This window comes from Aphelocoma coerulescens, chromosome 14 (assembly GCF_041296385.1).
Source record: "Aphelocoma coerulescens isolate FSJ_1873_10779 chromosome 14, UR_Acoe_1.0, whole genome shotgun sequence".
NCBI classification, from domain to species: Eukaryota; Metazoa; Chordata; class Aves; order Passeriformes; family Corvidae; genus Aphelocoma; species Aphelocoma coerulescens.
Window position 1 is genome coordinate 11,983,559 of NC_091028.1, and position 26,007 is coordinate 12,009,565.

General features: G+C 37.2%; 1 protein-coding gene and 1 long non-coding RNA gene across 3 annotated transcripts in view; one reads left to right on the forward strand and one right to left on the reverse strand.

Annotated features, from left to right (window-relative positions):
* The window catches only part of SDK1 (sidekick cell adhesion molecule 1), a 387,842-nt gene that overhangs the window by 330,936 nt on the left and 30,899 nt on the right, over positions 1–26,007 (reverse strand). The window lies entirely within an intron of this gene.
* LOC138118973 (uncharacterized) lies at positions 10,672–12,694 on the forward strand. The gene is made up of 3 exons (XR_011155342.1): positions 10,672–10,791; positions 11,053–11,192; positions 12,642–12,694. It is a non-coding gene; the product is annotated as an uncharacterized lncRNA (long non-coding RNA).

Genomic DNA, 26,007 nt, shown 5'->3' on the forward strand with positions numbered 1-26,007 from the left:
GTCTGGGATGGATGTGCAGGTCCAAATAATCATTTCTCAGATGCTAGTCAGAGTTCAGACAAGGTCAGTTACCACGAATTTATTTAGGCAATAAAATAGATCAAGTTTTTTCACTCGAGAATTAATGTCCATATTAAATATTTATACTCTTTTGCAATATAATTAATGTACCATACCTTGTGAAAACATCAAATACTGACATATTTGCTCCAAAAATGTATATAAATATCCTTTTTTTCCTTCCCTCTCCTCCTTAAATCACTTTACTCCTCTAATAGGGGAAGGTTATACTGCAGAAGCAAAGCAAAGAACGCCACAAGAGCATTTGTACCCTGCTGGTCTATTGCACTGTCACAGACAAAAACCCAGCTGCATCCTGGAAACCACACTGGAGCCAAACATTCTCCTGAAAATTACATCAAGCCAAGAACTGGAGTTCTGTCACCCCTCAAAAGTCTATTCTATACATTGCTAAAATTGAAACTTTAAAAAAGGCAGCATTGTGAAATCTGTCACTTGCTGTCACCATAGGAGTGATTTTAACTTTCACCAGAACATTGTTGGAACCCTAAGTTCTACCTGCAGGAAAAATAAATAACATTTGTGACAGAAACTAATATTTCTAAGTCAACACCATTTTTCCAAGGTAGTTGCATGAAGTAATATCAGTGTGGGTTTCTTTATAATAGACATCATTTGTTAAAGATCAAACTGGAATGGCATATGAACTTTCTCACATCTTTTCAATTTGTTCAGTATATTGACTATTTCCCTGATTTATGCACCAAGATGAAATGCTAGTGATGGCTACATAAAGATCTTTAGCTGTGGTACAAGAAAATCCCTCAGCTCTAATGGTTCTATTCAATATTCTTTGCAAAAAAGCATTTAAAGGTAGAAATAGGAAACTATGAATCTACAGATTAGAAATGCTCACCAAATATTCTGTAGAAAATTGGCACAACAGTATCCACTTCTGTTTTATTTCATAAATGCTAATGAGAGCCCTTCAAAAGGAAGCCTGAACATCATTTTTAAGCTACCAACAGAATCAAAAGCAGCTCCTCAAAGAAGTTTTTACCTTTCCAAGGTTCTTTGTAAGTTTTAATATATTACATTACTTTTAAAATTACTGGGAAACTTGCATTTAACAAGCCTTTTGAAGTTGAGTTAGTGCTTTTTAAAACCACACCATAAAGTTCAGAAAATGCTACGGTGCAACAGTACTCCAGTGTTAAATGTCCAATTAACCAGAAACAAACCAGAATTTGTAACCTGTGCTTATCTCATTTCACTGCTGACAAGAACCTGACCAGGATTTTCAAAAATCTGTGCCCAAGCTCAAGAAACAACATCAACATACACCTCCAGTCCTCCAAATACTCGTGTATTTTGATTATCTGAGAGTGATGATCTTGAAGTGAAGTGTAAGTGAAGTAAGATGAGGAAATGCAGAAGTGGTGCTGTCTGTGATTTTAGTTCAGCACTTCAGTCAAGGTGAGTTCTCACTGTGCAGCATCTTTAAAAATCGAGTCACTTATTCAGGCAACTGTATCTTTATTTCAGTGTTAAATTTAGACAGGTATGTATTTATCTGAACATTATCATTTATCTCTACAATGTTCGCTTCTAAGATGCTGCACAGCCAAAGTGCTACTCCTGTTATATCTAACAGCCCTGTGTTTTATATGAAAGAAAAAAAAAAAATACTGCTGTATTTTGTATATCCACGTGTTCATAAATTATTCCAGGAAAAGATAAGAGAACTACTACTCTGAGATGTGAGATCAACCAAGTTCTTGTTTCTTTAAAATCGTTACTTTTTAGTAAAAAAAAAAAAGCACTGTAGAATATCCTACTGGATCAGCAATTAGAAACAAACCCAAAAGACAGACAGACTCCTAGCTCATCTCTATCTGCTGTATGAGGTACCAAGGAGCAGCTTATACAACTCTGTCGAGCTTCAGTATTCTGGACAGAGTAAGAATAGACAATATTTATTCTGGAAACTTAAAAAGAAAAAAGTGACAGAGAATTCTGACTGATAACAAAGGTAACAGAGGCTCTGTGTTCATCTTCTTTCAGCTCCCTACCATCCAATTTTAAAAAAATTACTTTCTGTATTAAAAATGTTAGCAGAGCTGCTGTTTACCAGAGTGGAGTCATGTATCCAGAGTCCACCAGAGTTTACCAGCTGCTGCCATGGTCTTCCGAGTAAGTTTGGGGAGTTTTATGCCACAGACTCAGCTGGGGCACAAAACTTAGTCTTGTTATTTGAATGCATGGCAGTGCCCCGTAATCTGTCTGTTTTCCAATGTATTAGATTAACATTTATCTCTTTAAGCACACAGCTTATCTGTCAAAAAAATCCTCTACAGTGTCTGGAGCGGTGTCTCCAAACAGAGTGTCCTAGTTCCACGCAGGCTGTTATTTAGTGCCCCAATTTTCTTCACTTTGATAAAGAAGAAAACTATTCAGTTCTGACAAGTTGATTAACAACAATCAGCATTATTTTCAGAAAAACAGATCAGCTCTTCCCAGAAAAACCGCAAAACTACTCTCATCTATTTTTGACATGGCACAAATGTACATCAATTCCAAATATGAATGGCAGTGATAAAGTCAAAGCAGAATTAAAGCAGGGTTAGAATTCAGTAAGAATTACACCTTCTGGCAAGCATTTTTATGCTCCAAATGCATGACTTGACCCCAAAACTGTATTTTGAAACATGCAATATTTTCTACAGATTATAAAGTTTTCATTTAAAAATAAATCTTTCTAACCTTATAACCACAAAAATAATCTCCAAAAACTAGGTTGAAGCTGTTTTGCTGCATTAGCAAGAGTAAAAACAAGCAAACAAACAAACAAACAACGTAGATTTCCTTTTATTCTATTCTGTTTCCTTCTATTTCTCTTCTCTAACATGTAACACAAGTCAGCCCATCTCAGGAACTGCACTGGTTCTCATTTACTTCCCCAAGTTGGATTTTATCGACACATCATGAATTATTAGGTCGATTTTGACTTCTACATTCCCATGCAGCTCCACAGCTTTTCCAATTAATCCTACAGCAGGATTCAAAGGATGTGCTGCTTTCCAATAAATCTGTTCCAAAAGGGTGGAGCTCTGCACTCACTTCTGTCTTTCTATCCAGCTGATAATTATTGAGTTTTGCCATTCAAAATTGGGTATTAAAGATCCAAAGGAATTGCATCAAAAATCCTAAACTTGTTATAGACGTAACCATCTGCCCACGGATATGGGTAAAGTGTCAGAATATGCATTTTTGAACACTTAAAGTATGTAATATTTTGTTATTAATATTAGATTATTACATACTATTATTAGACTGAGCTGCTGCTGCTGAAAAAGTGGCATACTATTAATAATAAATTCAGGAATATGCAGCATATTATTTCTTTATGAAATTATAATTTGGACTGAAACTTGGGCTATTGCTGTCAATTTGTCTTATACTCTAATCTTTGTATGGGTTAATGAATTTTTATTGAGCATGGCATTCCTAGGTTGGAAGAATAAAGCATTCTGTGACAGTGGAAAAAAATAAAATGCTGCAGGTAGCTTCAGGTAGGAGATGCAGATGGAAATAGGGCCTAACTTCCTATATCTTGTGGTTAATAACATATTATTAATAAGAAATTGTTCTGCTGCATCATATAACAACTGGATATGTCTTGACTATCAGGATTATGAATAGTGTTCTTCTAGGAAGAGCATTCCAGGAAATTTTGTAATAATTTCAGTAATTTGCAAGCAAATTTCAGCAACATTGTAGCTCTGTGATTTTTGTCTCAATCAGCTGCACCACATCTCGAACAGAAACAAAGAGTGATCACGAGAGAAATCTTCTCTTTTACCATGAGGAATTCATGGAGGGATTAAGTGCACTGACAAAAACAAAAAAATATTTGGTTTGAAAATTTTCAGCTTTGCCCCTGCTCCTCAGCAGGTGATAACCTTCTGCTTCAGAAAACACTCTTCTACCACTTGCATGAATTTCCAGTGGATGAACAGAATGCAGGGTACACATTAAAAACTTCTGCAGAGGGACAGAGAGGGATTCCATCTGATGACCCCATGTGTTCAAACTGGGAGGCCTTGAATGCTGGGAACAAAAAACATAAACTTATGAACAAGCTAAAAAAATTTCCTTTATCACACAGAAGTTCATTTCTGTCTCCAAGCCCCCTGCCTTTCGCCCCAAAAAATTAATGGTAGTACCCAGATTTTTTTTTCACACAATGATGTTTTTTCCCCTCAAGAGTTGATTGTAAAGAAAGCACTGAGTAATTAACAAAATCTTAGCACCCCTCATATCCCTGTCTGTATTCAGAAAACTCAACACTTTCCACTACAGCAATTTAAAGCAATATTATTCAGGTTTCCTTTTAGATTGTTATGATTAAATATAAATAGGTAATTTCTATTCAGCTTCTTCCCTGACAGAAATTTTGGAAGCCAATTTTTATTTCATTATATACAGAAGTCACATCTTCAAACATCAAAACAGTCTTTGAATATCAGTGTCATAAACAGGACTCAGAAATTCAAAGTTAAAAATGAGAAGCTGCTGTGTGGATTCGTGCTGAAATTTGAAATCATTTGCAATCCTAGACCACAGCAGAAGGAAGTCAGCTCATCACATTCCTTTGTCCACAGTAAAAAGCCACAAAAAAATACAGCCTCGCTGGTAAGCTGTGATTTTACATGTAATTCTGACATACCCTGTTTGGATGAATTGGAAATGATTCAGCACTTGGATGGAACATTTTAAGGAAGTTCTGCCACCAAAGAACCCAAGGTCACCACACCTTCCATCACCCAGTACCACGCAGGCTCCACGAGTCACCACCACAGCCCAGGCAGAGCTCAGATGCCACAGTCACTGCCTTGTTGTACAAATTAAAGTTATGATATGATCCATTTGACTGAGGGTCCCTATTAATGTTCTTTATTTTGTGTCCTCTAAAACACTTGCAAAGAATACTTTTATTGTTTTGGATCACTGAATTGCAAAGTGGCTGTCACAGTGCATATGACAAGATTTATCTTTTGAAACTTCCATTCAAACAACTGTGAAAGGTCAGCAGAACAGACTATAGATAATTCTGCATTAAAAAAAAAAGTAAAATAAATCACTTCTAAATTAAATCACACTACTCCATAAAACAAGATGTAAAACTTGCAATTGTGATATAAAACCAAAAGCAAAACAGTATTCATAGTGTGCTTCTGTCACTAGGGTTTTTAGTAAATAAATGAGAAATTTTGCCTTAAAAACAAATCCAAAATACTTGATGAATTTCTTAACATGGAAGTAAAAGTACACTGATATAAACCATTTCAGGTTCAAGGATGCCAACCCCCTGAGGCACAAAAATTGTAATTACTACTTCAAACACTCACAGAGACTATCTAGTCTTACCACTATCAAGCTGAATAATCTTGAAACACAAGTAGTTGATGTAAAATAAAAGTAGTTACATTAACTGTAACAAAATTACAAAACAAAGTCAAGGAAGCCTCTACTTAGAACTGCTTTTCTTTCTGCATTAACAACATCAAAAAACATTGTGGTTGTGGGGGTATTTTTAATAAATGAAAGTTCTACAAAAGATAAAAGTATTTTTTTGCCAGTAATAATAATTATTTTCATCTATGTCCAACACAAATGAGAAAACTAATACCACATCACTGGCTTATTAAATGGAAAGTTTATAATTGAACTTCCCCATCATTTGCTTGCAAAGCGGGAGCTGAAATCTCTTGCCAGTTAAACCACTTTTGTTTCCACATGTATACTTTCAGTACTGAGATTGCACATAAAAATAATTTAAACTGACAGAAAAAGCCACAAAGAAGCAGGATTTTGCATCGTTAGCATTATGCAGGTAGTCTCTTGGTGCTGTTGGAGTTTTCCTCTTACTCTCCCTTGGGGGAAGAAAAAGCAAAGGAAAAAATCCATTATTTTCTATCTATTGAGATATTTCTTTTCCTACTGGGAATCCAAAATGCCTGATCTCAGTGGGAGATCTCTGAAAGTACTAGTTAGAGAATTTTCCTGATAAGAATGAGAAAAATAAAAATTACAAATGGCTAAGTCAGCCTTATTACCTCCCTCGGTTACTTGAATTCATTGCTACTTAAAAGCAACTAGTTGCAAACCAATTTCCATAAATAAAAGGAAAATTAGACACCATCCTTTAAATTTGAAGTGTTAAAGAACATTGCCTGGGATTTAGAATAAGCCAAAGATTGTCAACTGCCAGCAGCATTTGTGGCAGGAGCAAATCAAGGGAGGAGGTGGGAGTTTCTTTCTACAAAAGAAGACAAAACCCCATCAGAAAACAAAACTCCACCAGCCTTGCACAGTGCCTGGAAGGCATGGGCTAGCCACAATTCCTCTTTTCTTATTGTTTTTACTCTTTTAAGCATAAAAACTCTCCAACACTCAGTCTGGAGTGACAGTGAGTTATAACACAGCCAGGGCACCTGCAGGAACTTCTTGTATCTGACTTCAGCCATCTCCATTGCCATGTCTGTTCTCAAATGACAATTTCCTGAAGTCTCCTGCTTTCCAGAAGGAAAAAGGATATGAAGAGATGCCAATATGAAAGAGGTTTAGAAAATAATCTCTTACCATGAAACAGAAAGAGGAGATGCAAAAAACAAAAAAACAAAACCAAAAAAAAACCAAAACAAAACAAAACAAAAAAAAAAAAAAAAAAAAGAAGAAAATTCTCCAGTGTTATTTTAAGAAGTGGCAGCATTATCTGTGCAGGATGAGCAGAACACTCGAGTGCAGTGGAATGCAGAACACCTGCCTTTACAAAATGAGAAGCACATGCTTTAGCAGAACATCTTGTAGCAGTTAGAGAGAGAAAGGATCAAAGATCTTGCATCAGCACTGTCACTTTCCTCAGGATGATGTTTCTCCACTCAGTGTGCTGCAGATCCACAGCACTTGAAGCACTGAGCTTCCAGAACAGGCTACAGAGAGCTGCTTCATGTGCCCGGGAAAGGGGATCCCTATGACAGCCCAGAACTTAGGAGGTAGTTTAATTTTTTCATGAGATTATTAAAGACCATGAAAAATACATCAGTCTCCTTGCACAAGGACAACTGTAACCATCAGTTCTAAACCTGTTTTTCTAAATGTCATCACATGTTAAACATAAGTGCTTGGCTTCCCTGGGCTCTGGGGAACATGGCAAAGGAAAGGCTGGCAGGGGAAACACTCACAGCTTCCTGGCCCCTGAGTGGTCTTACTCACAAAATACAGCATTTTAGAGACAACACTGAGCCAGCTGTCAGGCAGAGAGAAAGAGACTTCAAAACCAGTCTTACACTTTATTATGGCCTTCCTTAGCTGTCCCACACAACCTGTGAAAGCTGCTGGGATGCAGGTTATTATTTACCCCAGCAAGTTCATACACCAAGCTTTTCCCCTTCACAGCTCCAGAGCAACCCAGCCAAAGTCCTCTCCTCACTGTTTCAAGCTTCCTTTATTTTAATGAGAAGTCAAGTGTTTCGTGTTCTTGCTATTTATTCTCATCATGCCACTGTAATGAATCTCAGTGGAAAGTTAAATATGAGCAAAAACAAATACACAATGTTAACTGCCATGACTGAGATACAACACCCCTCAATGCTGAAAGGAAGGCAGAATCAATTTAAGATCTCTTTTTATAAATACAAGAAGTGCATGGGGCATTTTTGAGACTAATTCATGACAATAGAGATAGGAGATTTTCCAGATATCTATACAGCATGCCAGTTAATCTGTACTTATTAAACTATCATCTTAATTTATCTCATGATAAGTCAGCTACCATTAAATTCCTGATAACTTTATGGTAGAAAAGATTCAGTCATCTGGTGTCATAAATTTTTATCAAAATAATGTGGTTTCTGTTCACAGCAAAGTATGTTCAGCTGAGCAGTATTTCAGATGACCAGCTGGGGGGAAGTGAAGTTGGTGGCACTGCAGCAAGGTGCCCACACCTGTGGGCAATGACATCCAGTACAAGTCAAAATTATTTATAAATGCTGGAGAACACTGGGAATTTACTGACTTGGAGAATGTGCCAGTGTCATACTGTTCATTGAAATGCCCCTATTTTTAAATCTCTCTTAGTCAGAATGGTACCCTCTGAAGTGATGCATAAAGAATATCAGATGCCATTTTAATCATCACTGGCAATGCCTTCCCAATCTGGCAAACCACCCACTCCACCAACAGCTCACACAAAACCTTGTGCAATGCAAACCACAGTGGTTTTTTCACAGCTTCCTGCCCAAGAGCAAGAGCTGCCTGTGTGTAATCTGCCCAAATCAAAAGCTTTCACACCCTTCTCTATTAATCCACACACCAAATACTATGTATCAATTATTAATGTTAAAAACATAGAAGAATGGTAAACAGGATCTGAGATTAAGACTAAAAATTCCGACTTAATTGTCAGTTCTGACTGTCATTAATCTCCAGTTTTGGACGAATCCCTTTATTTTTTTTATGCCTCCATTTATTTCCACAGACCATTGAAGGATTAGCTCAAGCTTCTAAACCATTTTAAACAAAAAAGGATTTCCCTATAATTGCTTAGTAATACAATTACTGAACTGAGAGAAAGGAATTCTTTTGAACACAAGTTTGCTTTTACAACATGCTTGTTCTGATTAGAGTTTTTTATGGCCCAGTAACAACACGGAAAGCATTTAAACTGGCTTTACCATTTATATTAGGTATTCTTTATTATATGCAATGTGTAGCTCCTTGGGGTCCAATCTAGATTTCTTTCTCAAAGAAACGGAAAAATATTTTTTTAAAAAAATCTTTAAAAGGTTTACTGTAGGCAAAAAACAAACAAAACCCCAAATCAGCCAACCAATTTTTGCTATAATGTAAAGCAATCAAGATTCTCAAATTAAGAGTTTTCCTAAGGTATTTCCACGGGCAGAATGTTTTTTCGACTTGCTTAAGCTGGATAACAACAGTTTTGCCTGAAACTCAACCCATGTCCCTAGAAATAAGAGCAGGAGGCTGCTACCAACATTAAGGTACAGTTCATTGTGTAGTGATGGCAAAAGAGTAGCTCTCCATCTACTTCATCAGTAATCTTGGCAGCCACATCCCTAAATCTGTGCCAGACATCATTTGCATGGAGAATCTGCTGCTAGTTCCAGGTTAAAGAAATTGAGATGAAGCTGCAGTGCAAAGAGAGTCAGACAGAACTGCAGCTCTTTCTCATAATTGGAGAAAACAGATTCTACCCCATGGCACCAGACAATGGATTTGCTACCTTGGCATTGTCAAAAAAAGGAAAGGAAGGGGGAAAGGTGGTTAAAGCACTTCAGAGGTTTAGGATCTTAGTGATTTACTAGTATAGTTGGTTAGTGAATATGAAAAGGAGTGGAAAAGCACTAAGAAAACCAGTAACTATACCAAATGTCCTTGGTCTATTCTCACTAATAAGGATTATAAAACAATGAGTTACAAGAAAAATACCAGGAAAAAGTAATCCTGGCAAGCTCTTCAGAGATTCACCTTTTCCACTGCCACACAAATGGCCTGAAGTACTTCATGTGAAATGAAGGAGGAAAGATCCTGCAACAGCCCGAATTGTAAAGGTACTCCAGCCTCCCACATCCTCATTTCACACAATAAGGAGTGTGAAAGATAAACTCCACTCTCAAATCAAACACACCTATAGTTTTAAACAGAATTTGAAGCCTAAGCAAGCACAAGATAAACACCAGGTTGTTGAGACATGTAATAAAACTAAAATACACTGAAGTAAAGAGGCAGGAAAACCACAGGAGGGGTTCACCAAGAATTAAGAATTTCAGCTGCATCCAAAACCTAATTACTGCTTTAACAGGAACTAATGAGTTCCAAATAAAAACACAGAAGGAACACAAAGGTAGTGAAACCACTGGCACTGTGATACCCTTCAGCAACCCCATCCTGGTAATTCATCAAACAAAAAGTAAATATTACTCCAGCTATTCCCTGTTAGCTCTGTTTGCTTAAAATTCATTAGGTTCAAAAAGTCAACTCAAGTGTACACCCTCAGAGTTCAAAAATTATAGACTTAGTGCAGAAGTGATTGATAAGACAAATACTAAAATATTCACTGAGAGTTCCATTCAAAACTTGAAGTTTAATAAAGACATATGTAATTTTTACATTACTGATCCTTTTCTCTGCTACTAACATGCCAGGTCTCCTCTGCTCACCAAATCAGTGCAGGGCTGCTGCTCACTTCACTCTAGTCAAGTACAAATCCTCTACTTTATGCAGATCAACCACATTTGATGACAGAGAGTTCCTACCTTTCACAAACTGAAAGATCTTGAATTACTTTTCAGCCAATTCACAACTTCCACAGCTACAAACACTGTCTTAAAAATCTGAAAACTAAGAGCTACTTCAGGGTTAAATTTTTTATAGAGCCTTCATGCACTGCTGAAAAACAAGGGATTTCAGCTAGAGGTTGATTTATGCTCTTGTGCACTTGTCATTTCCTTCCCGAGACATCAGCTCATTGCGTGCACATGCTTGCCTTACAAAATCAGGGCTATGTTAACTTCTAATTAGATACAGCCTAACTTGCTCCCAACACAACTAGGAAGGCATATTAAGGCATGTAAGGCAATTTTTGTTTATTTCCACCCATTATTTCCTTTACCAGTGGATACTTACCTCTTCTTCCAATCATGGACTAGCAGCACCCTGAACTTGTAAAATGTCTGCACAATTAAGGTGATTTTTCCCCCATTTCTTTCACCACTCCCTGTGCACAGCTGGAATTCTGGGCTTCTATAACCAAAGGGACAGAAATTGTATCTGGAACAGGACCTATTTTCCCCACTGCCTCTGGAATTGTGCCAGCTTTTGTCTCTCTGTACCCACCTGGGAGTGCACACCATAAGAACTGGGATCTCTGCCCACATATTATTTTCAAGAGAACTCAGGGCTGCCCCACTCAAAATTCTTGTCTTCAGCAACTGCTTCCCTTTGTAGCTCTTCTAGTGAGCCAAGAAGAATCTGAATTCTCCCAAAGATTCACCCACCTTGGGACATCTCTCAAACCAGCCCTGGTGATGTGTTTAGGATGCGGTCCTGGAGTGCTCTTAGGGAACGGAAAACTGAAATGCACACAGGTATTTGCAGGATCCTCCTCCCCATCCACTGCCTTGGCTTGCATTTCCTTCACTGTCCTAGAAGGCAAGTCACTTAACAGGATTTTCTGACATATCAGCAGATTTTTTCAATCTGAACCATAGTAAATTCACATTAATTCCTTCCATTGGCTGACTGCAGCTAAGTCACTGTTTCCTCCTTCTCTTCCCCATATACCTCCATTCACATGTAGATTGTTCTTTCTAATTCACTCAATTTATTTGGGTTTGGCTATTTTACATGACCAGAACCTCTCACTCTTTGCTCTCCTTCCCTTTCTTCCCCCACAAAATTACCTGAGCCCTACTCAGTTACTACTGAATATAAAAAAACACACACATTTTTTCTTACATAAGAATTCCTCATAATATCCACACAGGAATACAGATTTTCTTTCCAGGTTGCTGAGCAGAGTATTTCTCCAAGTCTGCAATTTGGAAAGCCACAGGCTTTCTCAGAAAATCCCAGATATCCAGCAATAATGCACTTTTTCAGGGTTTGTTTGTTTGTTTGTTTGTTTGTTTGTTTTATTTAAAGCAACTGATATAAAATATTCTGGAACACAATTCAACCAAAAAAGCTGAACTGTTTTTTTTTTTCCTGAAGTAACATCACATTTTGAGGGCAAAAGAGAACACAAAAGTGCAAAAAAATTAGTTTGCTTCCCCAGAGACCAACACATTTACTCTGAAACAGTAAGAGCAGTGTCCAGGACATAGAACAAGCTGCCCTTCACCATAAAAAGCCATTTCCGATTGATGCTGATCCACCAGAACGCACCAGGAGCTCAGGGATTATTAGGTGATGATCTGTTGGAGCTGGCTGGACTCATCCAGCACAAAAAACCCCTGTGATTATTCATGGACTGGCTTCATCTTTTTGTAGTAGCTTGTGGAAGGTGCAGTGGTGTTCAGACACTTTTGAGGGAGCTGGTGTGACTAAAACTAACAAAGTTTCTACTTAAGGAAGTTACACATGGGCTCATAATAACTGCAGTTTTCAATTTGTTGTTTCCTCCCTCAGCTACGGAGATGGGCCTCGACAGAAATGTAGAATTTAATTCCCACTTAAGAGCCTCTTACTACCTCACTCATTAATTATTAATTTTAAAAACAAGTACCATACCTTATTGACAGCTTTCCCAGACAATTCCCTGTCCAGTTTTTGACTACAGAATACCCCATGATCCATAAATCTCCTTTATGGTAGGAAAGTAAACATACTGAGAAGCAGAAAATAAGAATTTGAGTGACTGCACTGTTCCCTCTCGGGCCAATACATCTTTTGCAGACCACACTTCAAGTATTAGGTTTGTATTTTTTTGCCATTAGAAGAAAAGCACAAGGCAGAAAATCTCTAAATGAGGAGCTGTGAGATCTCTACCCCTCCTGTGATGCCTACAACTGGTACCCCCCTTCTCTTCACTCCAGGAATGGTCCAGCACAGGATTCCAGAACCAGCACATTCCCTGTGAACTCTGTGCAGAGCTCAGTGAGCACGGAATGAGCACCTGGGCTTCTGCAGAAGATAAAACTCGAACTTAACAACTGCACAAGTGCATTTTTAAGTGTAAATATAGTCTGGCATCTTTAAAACAACTTCGAGTTTCCATTTGTGTGACATCCTTCCCTGTGCGTCAGAGCCACTTGGAGTTGGTGGGTTTTTCACTGGGGTTCTTTTCAGGAATTGTGGAGAACTTCATACAAATAACAACTTTGGTGGAATTACATTCAGAACACAAACATAGAAACAACCCGTGACATTCTGCAAACTCCTGACCTCATTACTCCAGAGAAAGATAGACTACAACAAATCTACTGATTTGTCTGCACGTTTTTAAACAGTAAAGCTGAAAAGTCAACTTCCTCACACTTCAAAGAAAGATTTGCAAGTTAGCCTTGCTAAACTTTTTTTTTTTAATTCTAGCAGAGCTTTTACATTTGCTTCTGACTTAAAAAATTTAGTGATCATTATCTCAGCATTTAAAGGACTTGGGCATGGTATGGTTGGCCAAATTCACATCATTCATTGGGTGTGCAGTTGTGGATAGTGCAGCTACTGATGCCTTTCCTGTGATAAGTGACAAGAATGAGCTGGGTCTCAGGCTGCAGAGCCACTTCTCAGCCTTTCACCAGCTGGGGACCTTCCAGCTGCACAGCTTTAGTTACAAATAACAGCAAAAAAACACAACAACCATAAAACTTCATTTTGAGTTACATTTTAATAATGCTCATCATGAATCTTATGGATACAAGTTACTAAATTTGTTTTTCTTTTCCTCTGTTTGATCAATATAACATTTGTTCAAAACATCATGATTCAAAATGGTGTTTTGCAGTATCCTAAATCTTAATTAAAAGTGTCTTGTTCTGAGGCATGAGTACAAATAACAACCTGCTAACAATCTTAAATCTTCATTTAAGAAATAAGAAACACGTAACTGTAGCTGTTAGCTTGATTGTTTAGATAATCTTCCCAAACTGTGTGCTCACTATCTAATGAGTAACAATTTAGTACGTTTACAATAACAGGTTATGGGTAAAATTGTTTCTTTTCTTCCTGATCACTTTTCCCCTTTTTTTTCTTTTTTCAAATCAGAATTCATGCTGCAACTTGAGGAGCTCTTTCTTATCCTTCCAGCATCAACACAGACCTTCACTTGTGGAAATTACATTTGGGATTGCTTTGTTTTACACTTTCATTATGATTTATTTCTGAAGAAAACCAATAAGTGAAGCAAGTATAAAGGAGTGTTGACTTCCCTATATCACCCTGACACAACATCTCAGATCAGAATGGAATTAATTGAAATCTGTTATTGACTGTGAAACCTAAAGATGGTAATTTAGATGTCAGCATTAGCAAAGTTGATTTTAATGTTAACATACAACAGCTCTGACAAATGAATTGATGACATGTACAAATTCCTGACATCTGTAACTTCAGACAGCAAATGGAGTTGACAAATGGATCTGATGGCAAATATTATGTGACTCCATAATTAGGGATGTACTGAAGTTTGCACTGAAACTACGCTGGAAGAACAGAGTGAATTTTCCACTGACTTGCAGATTAGGCAGCTATTTTCAGTTATGTGAAGCACACACAAGTTCAATTATTAAAAACCCCCACAATCTAATTCAGTGTTGTCCACCTATTTCACAGAATCAATTAGGTTGGAAAACACCTCTGAGATCATTTGATAGAGGTGTAAAGCAGGATGAGGCATTAATTTTCAATTTTTGAGAAATAAAGAACAGTTGAATATTTGCTTCAATTATACTAAATACTGACCAGAATTAGTTTCATTAATATTATATAGAAATTTATTATGAGAGCTTATTAAAAGAATTCACCATTTTATTAATTAAAGCTAATCATTAGTTTTAATGATTCAAAATAAATACATGAGAACAAGCATTTAAGTGAACGAATTTCTCACAAAGAACAAATATAAACTGAACTTGCTCTCTATACTGGAGGAGATCACTTCCCTCATTATTTCAGTATCTTATATTATCACTGCACACAGAAGTCCCCATCAGACAAAGGACTCTGCCCCACTGTGTAAAAACACAGCACAAAAGATAACAGGCAAAGTGCATTCTCAGAAATTAAATGGAGGCCTTTTCAGACCCATTTTTAAAGACATAAATTGAGTAACACTTGAGTAAATACTTTGATTGAGACCATCCATTAAGCTTTTCCTAAAATGTTCTGGTCCAGCTGCTTTCTTCAGGACACGAGAATGATCAGGCACAGCCCCAGTGCAAGTTCAGCTTTGCACACACTGACCCCTGGCACAGGGCTCTCATTTGGGGTGGGATAACACTCCAGAACTCTTGTGCAGCACTTTGCTTCCTCAGGCAGGTAGGGAAGCTGGAAAGTAGCCACGATGTTGCAGTAGGAGCAGTGCTGAAGGGCAAGGAAAAGGGAAGCAGGGACTAATTTGGAAGGTTTATGTGCCTTTAGCTCCTCTATAATTCCAAAGCTGGTCTTAAGTACAAATTTAAATAATACTGTGAACTGGGCAATAGTCCTTCTGAGTCTACAAAAACCCCAAACGTCCTATGAACAGTCGCTTTTCTGTCCCAGGTTTGGATTTCACCATTCAATTTGCCATTCCTAAACTGTAATCACAGTTACCAACTAAAAAGGCAGCTGCAGTGAGTACTATTTACATACAGAAGGAATGCTCAGCCCCACAGTTCTGCTCCCTCTCTGTCTGTACCACCTGTAATAGCTCAGCTGGGTCACCACATTTAGCAAACAAAGAACAGAACCGTGAAGCTGCTTCTCCATTTGGCTTTTTGCAAACATCCTGGCAAAAAACTGCAAGCCAAAATTCTGCTATGGGATAATTAATCCTCTTTAATATGGTCTTCCAAAATAAAAACATTCCAGAATATGCACTGCTGATAGACACTCTTAGGCATTTTGGGAGTGGGGAGGGAAAATTAGGATACCGAGCTATCCATCAAATTTATTTCATTTCTTGGACAATTCAACATAATCCACTGAACAAACTGTAATAGATACACAACAATTGTGGATCTGTGTCTTGAACCTTCTAAATTCTGTATTGAAAAAATTGGCCATAGGGGAAAGAAACAGCTTAAGAATAAAAATAATCCATTTGATTCCTGTTGAAGTCAAAATTGTCATCATGAACTATACCTACCTCAAAAAATATATTTCAAACTACTCTGCTTTCTCAGGGCATATTCTTGTTTCATTTGAAGAAATATAATTATATTTTTATGTATGACCTTTGCAGCCCCTTTGTCTCAGCTCAATAACAACTTCCTGGTAATTTCTTTCCATACAACATTCAATCTTACTTCAGGAAAACTATAAAACTGTATAGAAAACTCCATCAATTCACATAAACAATGGCAATTCTGCCAAATGTTAAACTTATGCTTTTCCACCTCACAAATTAATATTAGATTTGGCTTCTAGGCAGTTGAATGTGCAGAAAGCATAGGCAGACTAAGATACTGCAAACACTTCATTTCAGGGGCATTAACAATATAACCACTGAGTTTAACTCAAGAGTTACTCAGTTAAGTTACAGATAGCTGATATTTAATTATTACTAAAGATTTTGTACTTGTGTATAATAATTTAGCAGAGATTGATACTTGTAGGGGCTTTCACAATGCTCAAATCACCTTTTTAAATGAAAATTAAGTCTGTGAATTTCTAAAAAAAGTAATGAGGAAAAACTAGCTTAAGCTGTTGTAAGTTTTTAATCATTGTGATCAAAAAGTGATTTTTCTTTTCTGAAATAATTCCCTATACTTACAGTTCTCACATGTGACCAGAATGGGAGTATGAAAAAGCTACTGCTAGTCTTACTCATTGATAATTCCTGTTTTACTGCAAGTCTTGTGGACTGGCTTATGAACATGCAATTGCTGAAAGAACCCGTGGTACCTAAAGCAAGGGTGAGGCTCCACAAACCTTCTCCTCAGCAGCAATGCTGACTATGGGGTTTTCCTTTCCTCCTACTCTGCTCCCCATCCTTGTCTCCATTCTGCCCTTCACAACTGTTTCTAGGGCTGCATTGTGAATGTAACTGGGGAACTAACCCAGGTTGGGAACAGAAAAAAAAAAAAAGTAGACATGAGGGAATAATTAAATCAAATCAGCTTCCTGGTTCAGTTCAGAGTGTACTCCCAGAAATAGCTGTAGGAACACTTTCACAGGGCCAAGGTGAGTCCGGGGAGGCAGAAGCAGAGTGGATGGAATAGCATCAGCAAAGGTTGCTGCTCACTCTCACTTATGGACCAATTACTGAAGAATAAAACTGATAAACATTCCTGAAATTCTAAATTTCAAGCTTCCAGTATTTCAATCAGATATTGCTTATTTGGTGTATTCTTTAAATTAATAATCTGAAAAAGAAATACCTACAACAGTATTTTTGCCATTTGTTCTTTCTACTAAAAAGATATTTTCTTTACTCCCAAACGAAATACCTGTATGTGTTCATCCCATGAACAACACAGGGATAATAGAAGGGGAGATTTCTTAATATTCAACTCTTATTTTTTTCCTTCCATAACCACACACAGCTGAAGACTGCTTCCCACCACTCCCAGCTTTTTAAAACCATGCTGGAGTGATTACAATGTATGGAAAGCTTTCACTGAGTTTCTGTCTGTAGCCAAAATCACTGTTATCATGCCACTGTTTATCTAGTTTACTTTCTGAAGTGGCTTGTCATTGTCAGCAAATGCCAATATTTAAGTAAGAAAACATAATTAGAGAATATGATTAGAATTTGTTCTGAAAGCAGGAATAGAAAACATAATGTTTTAGGATCTAGAAGGTCAAAACTGTTCCAAACTCTGCAAAGTTATTCACATATTTTATCATGGGCTTATTGCATATTTCTATGCATTAATTATGAAACCCTCATGCAGCTGTATGTGTGGCTTCTGTAATTATCACATTTCAGGATTGCAAAAAGCATCCTTTAAAAAGAAATGTACTTAGTGGAACAATTATAAACAAATGTTCAAAACAAAAGGCAAAGTTGTAGTAAAACCTGTTCTTCCCTCTTTGAATTTGGAAAACATGGTGCTGCCAAAACTGATGTACAATGTGCCATACAAAAACCTCAGATTGTGGTTAATTAGTGCCATTAAAAATTAACACTAACACAAATGATCTTCATAGAAGAGTGATATATCAGGGGTCACTGCCAAAATATCAGACTCAAGCCATGAAACCAGAAAATATCCAAGTGTTTCTTCCCCCAGACCTGACTTTAGTGCTTACAGTGAGTGATTATTGATCTGCCAAGCACAAGGCTTAGACCCTACATTTCCATAGAAATACTGGTTCATAGTTAATAAAATTATATTGCATTCCTACAGAAGTTTTCTGTGATTCATTGTCATCTTTCACCTCAATTAAGAATTTAAGATGTGAAGTATGTGGGCCATATACTTCAGTTATTGGGCACAGCTGGCTCCGTTAAGCTCCAGAAAGATGCAGGCACCCACTGCACGAAATGCAGGCAGCAATTTCAAGGGCTCCTAGAAATTCTGAACTTGCTCAGTAGGTACCACCCAAATGTAGGCAGAAGTCCATAAAACAGAGGCCTAAAACATTTTTACTTTCTACACAAACTTCGGTTTCAACTGAAGTTGCACAAAATGTCCAGTGGTGTCCACAAGTAAAAATCAGCTTTTGCAGTGAGCACAGAGAACAGGCCTGGGACTGTCCAGTGAGGAGCAGCCCAGCTCTGCCAAGCAGGAGCTGTGTCCAGAAACATGGGCAAACACATCATAAAAATACACATACATAAAGAATAGATAGAGGGTAGATAGATAGATAGATAGATAGATAGATAGATAGATAGATAGATAGATAGATAGTCTATCTCTCTCACCAGAAAAGAAAAATCTAGGCAGAGAAGGAATCCTGATCATGCACAACATGATATTTACACCAGCAGGAGTTCCACCCTTCGCAGTTACGGCAGCAAATTAGATTTAAGCTTACCTGGCAGTTTGTTTTCTGGGTATTAGTACCTGCACAAGAGCTGGATTAGGATCCTTCAAGGCCTTAGAGCAGTCAAGATGGGTAAACAAGGGTAAAAGAACCCAGAGAGAATGTTCATCTAAATTTAATATCTCTATGAATATATAATTTAGTACATCATATAGTAAAACTGAAGAACTAAATCTTGTAGTTAACATAGTTTCCAAAAGAATTTAGAGCCCGCATACATAATTACGTGAAGATGACATCTGGTTCTGTAGCAGAAGATGCTAATTTGAGAGAAATCAATGAGTTTACACTGAAAGACTGGAAACAGGCATAAAACTAAACATGATTTTTTGGTTTCTCCCTCCTATTAGTTTCTGTTAAGTTTGTACTTATTCTTTTTTCCATTTATTTATGCATACAACAACTTCATAGCAAAATTCTGCCTTTGGAATCTATTACAAAATGTAGCTGCATTTCCACATCCAATTTGCTATTGCACAAAGAGCATTATACAGAAGATTTAATGGGGCTCCCTGGTAGAAGTGATGGGCGTTAGAAAGATCAGCAAGCACAAAGTTTAACCAGCTCACTAAACGTAGCTCCAACGATAAGACATGGATCAACCTGGGTAAGACTCAACCGCTCTGTATTTCATACACCTCTGCAAATAAATGCTCAGAAATGTTAAAATCACTACTTTGGAAAGGTAATCTTAAAGCACATTAAATTATGATGTTCCTACTTCTTTTCCTAAGTAGTGGGGCCCAAAGATGATTAGGAATATCTCCAGAGGAAGGTAAATGATGAGTGTGGACTCAGGAAGAGCAGTGTGTTAGTGTTAATTTAGCTAACAAAGGGAAACCGCTTGTGGCAATATTGTGGCACAGGCTACCTGGATTCCATCAACTGACTTGGAGACAACAAAAACAACAGAACTACACAGCTTTTCTTTGGAAAATTAAATGGCCTCCATGTTAGAAGTAGAAAAGTCTAGAAATAGGAATGAGAAAGTTACCAATCGTGAAAAAGAATATATAAAATCAGGGCCCTAGCCACTGTTCCAGGACTGGAGCACCAGGCTCTCTGGAATAAACATGGAATTTAAACCACACCAGTAATTTCCACCTCAACTTCTTTATTGAGTAAAAGCAGCAATTACTTTAAAAAGAGCCCCTTCTCCTGTAGTATCTATTTTCTTGAAACCGCGGAGAGAATAGAAATTTAAACCTAAATAGTTGCAAGATTTATAAAACTGAACTAGTAGTTTATTCCACGGAACAAACAACAGCTGAAACGATCTCTGATGTAACATGCAAATTTTGGAGAAATGTTTCAAAACATTGGCAAGATTTTTCCAAGCATCAAAACCAACTGTGATGTTTCCTGTAAAATTCTGCAACCGAACAGGAGCAAGGATGGAAACACAGGAGAGCAGCAGCCCTGTCAAGAGCTGCATATGAAAGACAGCAAAATTCACTGGGTAAAAAACTGGAGAGTATATCAATATGTCAGTATTTAATACTGAAACATGCAAGAAGCTACTTTGTTTTCCCATATCCATGCAGCCCAAAAGGCTGGAATTATTCTGTGCTGCAAACACTCAGCAGAAGGTATCACTGGCTGTTAGTAAGGGTTAAACAGAATAAACCCCATGACCTGAACTTTCCAGGAGTGCACTCTGACACACACAGACATTCATCCAAAACACGAGGGATCAGCAATTAATTCAGATTATATAAATAACAGTGGAAAACTGACTGTTTCATACACTGCAGGTCAGCAACAATGTGTAAATATTTTCAAATGGCTTAAGGGCAACCAGAGGGCAAACACATCACCTTAGAGTTTAACTAAGAAGCATCATATTACAGGCTCAAGAGATTATTACAAGTGGTGGGGGATTGGGGAGGCTTTTTTGTTCAGTTTTAAAGATGTGAAAGGGAAGATCTGATACTATAAAATTGGAGAAAATTCTACAAGAAAAGAAACCAACTGAGGTCTTCCATTGCATATTTAAAGTGCCATTTTTTCAAGATTCTCTACAAAACTGAAATTCACTGGGGGGAGAAACAAGCATTGCTTAGACCTCATTATAAAAGTATTTCAAGAAAGAACATTGCCTTGGCTTTTTCTAAAAAATAACATAGCAAAAATTTAAGTTACAGACTTTAACAGCTTTTTTCTTACCTTACAGGAATAAAAAAACCAATTGAGATATTACTCAAATAACAGTAAAAAAATATTTAAGTGCTACTATAACTAAAAGTGAATCATCAGCTACATAGGTATTTGCCTGAGAAAATAATGGGTCCATGATTTGCTATGGGCATTCTCTTCTATGGAATATAAAAATACCATTTGTAGTAATTTTTCCTATTAAAACACTAAATTGCATTTCACAGCTTTACAGCCATCACTTTTTAGTGACAAAGCTATACAATACAATTAATTTTCATACAGTTGTATGTTGAGTTTCAAGCCCCAAAATTAACAACACAGAAAGGTTGAAAATTGTCACCTCGTATCTTGTTGGTTCTGTAGTTGATTTAAAGGTTAACACAAGATCAAGTATGACAGGTGTGCTGGCCTCAGGTTTTTTCAAACTTAAAAATACATCCCTCTTCCACATTTTTAAGTAATTAAAATCAGCACTGCAATCTGATGAACCCCTGTGGATCCCTCCTCAAGCAGACAATGCAAAGTGCTGGACTGACCTACAGAATCCCTTTACAAGCAACGAGTCACCAATTTCCTTTACCTTTGCTATATTTCAAATTGAACAAGGAAAATTTCCTTCCAGTAAACACTCAGTGAAATGTTCTGCTGAAAGGCAATGTATTCTGAACTTGAGTTTATCCTGTGACCTTTTATAGCTTTCCTGCATCTGCTCATTTCTTTACCTCCATTTCCTTTGTGCTACAATCAACCAGATCTGATCCCCACCATGTCTTCTGCCTTTTGCCCTTGCCCACTTCACAGTGAAATGCATATTCATTCCTAGATTACTGACATCTACAAGACCCTGATTTCCTCTGTTATCAGCACGCTATCAGGCAGAACACTTGCTAAGCAGCAGTGACTTGCTGCACATAATTAAAACTTAATCTTGATTCAGTCTCTTAAGTTTGAAAAAAATATTTTAAACCACGCAAAATATTTATATGCAAGGTACATAAACCAGGAGTTTCTTATAAAGTAGTACCAGAGCCTTCCACTGAAGACTGAGAGGACATTTTGAGTGTCAGCAAATCATAAGGAGCAATAATTCAATTATATATTTAACAATTTTTCATCACATTATTATTGAGTTAGGATTATGAGTGAGGAAAAAATGAGTGCTAAGTTCAGTTAAAATATTCATTGTTGATCATAAAGTAAGCTCTTACGTCTTGGAAACATGAATTTTCCCTCCCATCCCATGCCTCTAGTCCCAAGATCCCCTTTTTAATCACATGTTGCCAACTAATATTTATGTAAACCTCTGAGGTCCCAGGATGGGGGCTACCAAAGCCTCTTCACTATGATTGTAGAAGTTGATGCAATTTATTCATTTATATCTATCTATAAATGTAAAGAACCCTAATAATTTAATTATTATCTTCAAATACAAAGTCCAGTGCCAGCAGGTAACAAACAGCAGCTCCAAACTCCCACAAATCCTTGACTACCTCACTCTACAACAAACACTTTTAACAATTTCTTTACCCCAACTGTACCAAACTCACATATTGTCCCTCCTTCTTGCATCTTGAAACCACTCAAAGACAAAAATTCTCTTTCAATTTACACCAACATAAAACAAAATTATTTATTCTAATGTGGAAACAAGCTTGTCATTTGTTCAGTCCCCCCACCTTCAAATAATCCCAGATCCAGGCAGTGTCAGGGGGCTTCAATCAAGAGTCACAGGCACTTTCCTAACACAATTTTTGTTACAGAGTCATTTGATTTGTGTTTAGAGGCCAGCAGAGCTCAGCTCCTCTAGCAGGTGACTTTATAAAATCAGGATATTCCCTCACATCTGGAGTTTCATGTGTTTACTGAGGTTTTAAGCTTCTCCTCGGCACAAACAAGTTTAACGACCTCTACTGCACTAAAAGAAGGGAATGAAAAGTGGGAGCAGGCAAAGGACTTTCAGACTTCCTGTGTTTCTACTGACCAAAAATATATTTCTTGGATGATTCTCTCCCTGATTGTACACTCAAACCCTTGGGAATGGAAAATGACTTTGTCTGGGGAATTTCTCCTCTCCACCTCTCCTCAGGATCGCTCTGATTGCAGGAACAAAGCACTCGGCTCAGGTGAACAGATTCACTGTCCATAAACAAAGCATCTTCAAGATCTCCAGTTTTTAAGACATTTTGCTGCCAAAGTCTCATGAGTCTTTGTCAGGGATGAATTAATTTTCTTGTCAGATTGCACTCTTCAGAGGAAATCTTTCTCTCCACAAATATATTTGTGTCCTTTGCTGAGATGTAACAGTTTCATCTAATCTTGTTACTTGCGTAGAACATGTGCTTTCATTTTGAACCCTGTGATATTTTAAACAGTAATAAAATCAACATTTGGCCAAAAACTACTCATTCAAAACTCAACTTTGTATTGTGCACTCAAATAAATAACAGGCTTTTCAAAGAAAGAGGGGGGAAATCTCCCCTATAATTACATAGTTTGAACCTTGCCTGGGCTTCCAGTTTATCATATCTCATTTTGGCTTTTTTTGGTCTTTTCCTGGACTGTATGCACACTTAATAACAATGTTGCTTTTTTTTTTTATAGCAGAGGTGAAGTCTGATGGAACACCCAAAGCAGAGCAACATGCAGTATTTGGATTCTTAATTAGGGACAAATCAGAACACTGTGTAGATGATTCAGACATTTTCGTCCTCCAAGACCACCACCACAAGTGATTTATCCAAGGAATACCTTGGAGCATCACACTCTTCCTCACCCAGACCCTCCAGCATTCAGCACAAAACTTCAGAAGGAAATATATGGAAATATATGGACCTAGGGCCAGCGACACCAAAACACTGCTAGAACTGACATTTTCCCTTGCTCCAGTGGTATTTCCTGATGTGTCTCACTTCTCCACAAAATGTGTTCCCTGGATCTTTTTTTCCAAGCAATTGTATTTTTAAGAGATCAAGAGTTGCTCAGAAACTGCCTTGCTTTTACCATTAACATTCAGAAGACAGAGAGAAATAGGATAATCTTCTCCCCAAAAATGTTTCTCTCTGTATAATGTCAAAACTGTGGAAATTTAGTACAGTATGACATTTGCACACAATAATTTTAGGTTTGTCTCACTTACCGAACTAAAACCATATGGACTTCCATACCTTCTTATCCCTCACTGAAAGTTAAGGTGGAAATTTAAAAAAAAAGTCCACTAAACTAATGTGTGACAAAAATCACACCCATGGCAAAACTGAAAACATCACATTACCAAATGACAAAACTTTTGAAGTTGGAGGGGGTTTTTTTGAATATCCAGGTTGGAGGTGAAAAATTTGGTCTACCTGCTGTCGAACATATTTGATGTTTAACTTTTTGGATCCTCTTGAGAAGGATCCACAGATGGCCAACCTGATAACTCAGAGAATTTTGAATGTACATGTAGATGAAAAGCTTCCATGAAATTACAGCACCATCAAAGTAAAACAACTATCTTTCTTGAAATATAGCTGAATCTTGATTTGACACTATTCCTTTTCATGACCTTATTTTTAGCTGTATTCAATCAAAACCACCCTAGGACATGAATTTTCCTTTCCCATGTCCAGGGGATTGCTATTTCTGCACAGTAAGAATGTGGTGAATTGTTACTTTTCAGTTTTATTCCTATAATTTTGAAAAAAATAAAATCAAACTCCCTTTATATTTATCAAGTCTTGGTCTATTTACAACAAAGCAGTTTGTTCATCATGTCCTGACACTCAAAGAGCACAAAAAAAAAAAAAAAAAAAAAAAAAAAAGAGATATAACATGAAATTATACAAATAAAAGGAAAACATCCACTTGACAAGCTGGTTACAGAAAAGTGGAGGTACAGAGAAATCTTTCATTAGTGCTTTGCCAGTCACAGGGCTGGCTGAAAGGCATCACACTGGCTTGGTTGAAGGTCAAGGCTCCTTCCTGGAGGGCATAGGGTGATTTTTAGGTTTCCTGCTAACTGACTTGCCAGCACAGTCCAGTAAACTCCATTTTCTCTCATTCTCCAATATACTAAAAGACTTCTAAGGAACAGCCCTAATTTCATACTGTGTTCAGACGTGAAAAAAAATCAATTTAAATTCTGTTTCACAATACAGTCAATCATCAATTGCTGTCGCAATATTTGACCTTCATGAAAAACAGAAGAGACACACATGCATCAAACCAACATGATCTGAGATTTTAACTTATAATTATTAATTATTTTTAACTAAGGGTCTGAAAGAAAAAGCATTCTCTAATTTTTGCATACTGGACTGGGAGCTGCATCAAAACAAAGTAACCCAAGAGCAACATCAGATTACTTGGGATTAGGCCAAGGATAAACCCTGAGAGTGAAGTCTCAGAAATTTAAGAAGCAGGTGTTTATGGAAAAGTCACCCAACCAGGCATCCCCAACATCAAGGAATAATTTTCCCAAGACTGAAGAAAACACAAAAATCTCTTTTTCCATGATTTGAAGAAAAACAAGCAAACTCATCCCACCACCTGTCTCCTGATTCCAACCAAAGCTTTGTAAGAAACCAACCAAAAAAAAAAAAAAAGTAGGATCAATTTGCCACTCTATTTAAGAACATATAGGTGCTTCTTCTCAATATTTCAGGATAGATCAAAGAAATTAAAATCTAGAGACTCCTGGTAACAATCACACAGGAAAAAAAGGTAAAACCAAGGCTTGTAGTAGGGAATACTTCACAAAAAGTGGAAGTCTAGAGAGAAAAGAGTTTAGAAAGATAATCTAGAAAGAAAATGCCTGATTTTCTCTCAAATTCAATTAGTGATTGCTAAAGGTGCCAAAATTCTTCTAGGTACAGAAGGCTATGCCAATGTAAATTGCTATACACTGCCCTGAACTAACTTATTTCACTAAAAAAATTGGCCTAAACTCCACTCCATCAGCAACAAAATGATTCCTTTATTTGCAGCATTGGAATGAAAAAATATACATAAATGACAAATACTACCCGGTCTTGCTCCACTTGACTCTTTCTTCCACCACAGACCAAGGGCAGAAGAGAAAAGTTCAAGTGCAAGGGAGTTGCCAAAAGTTGATCTTAAAAAGGCTTTCACAGC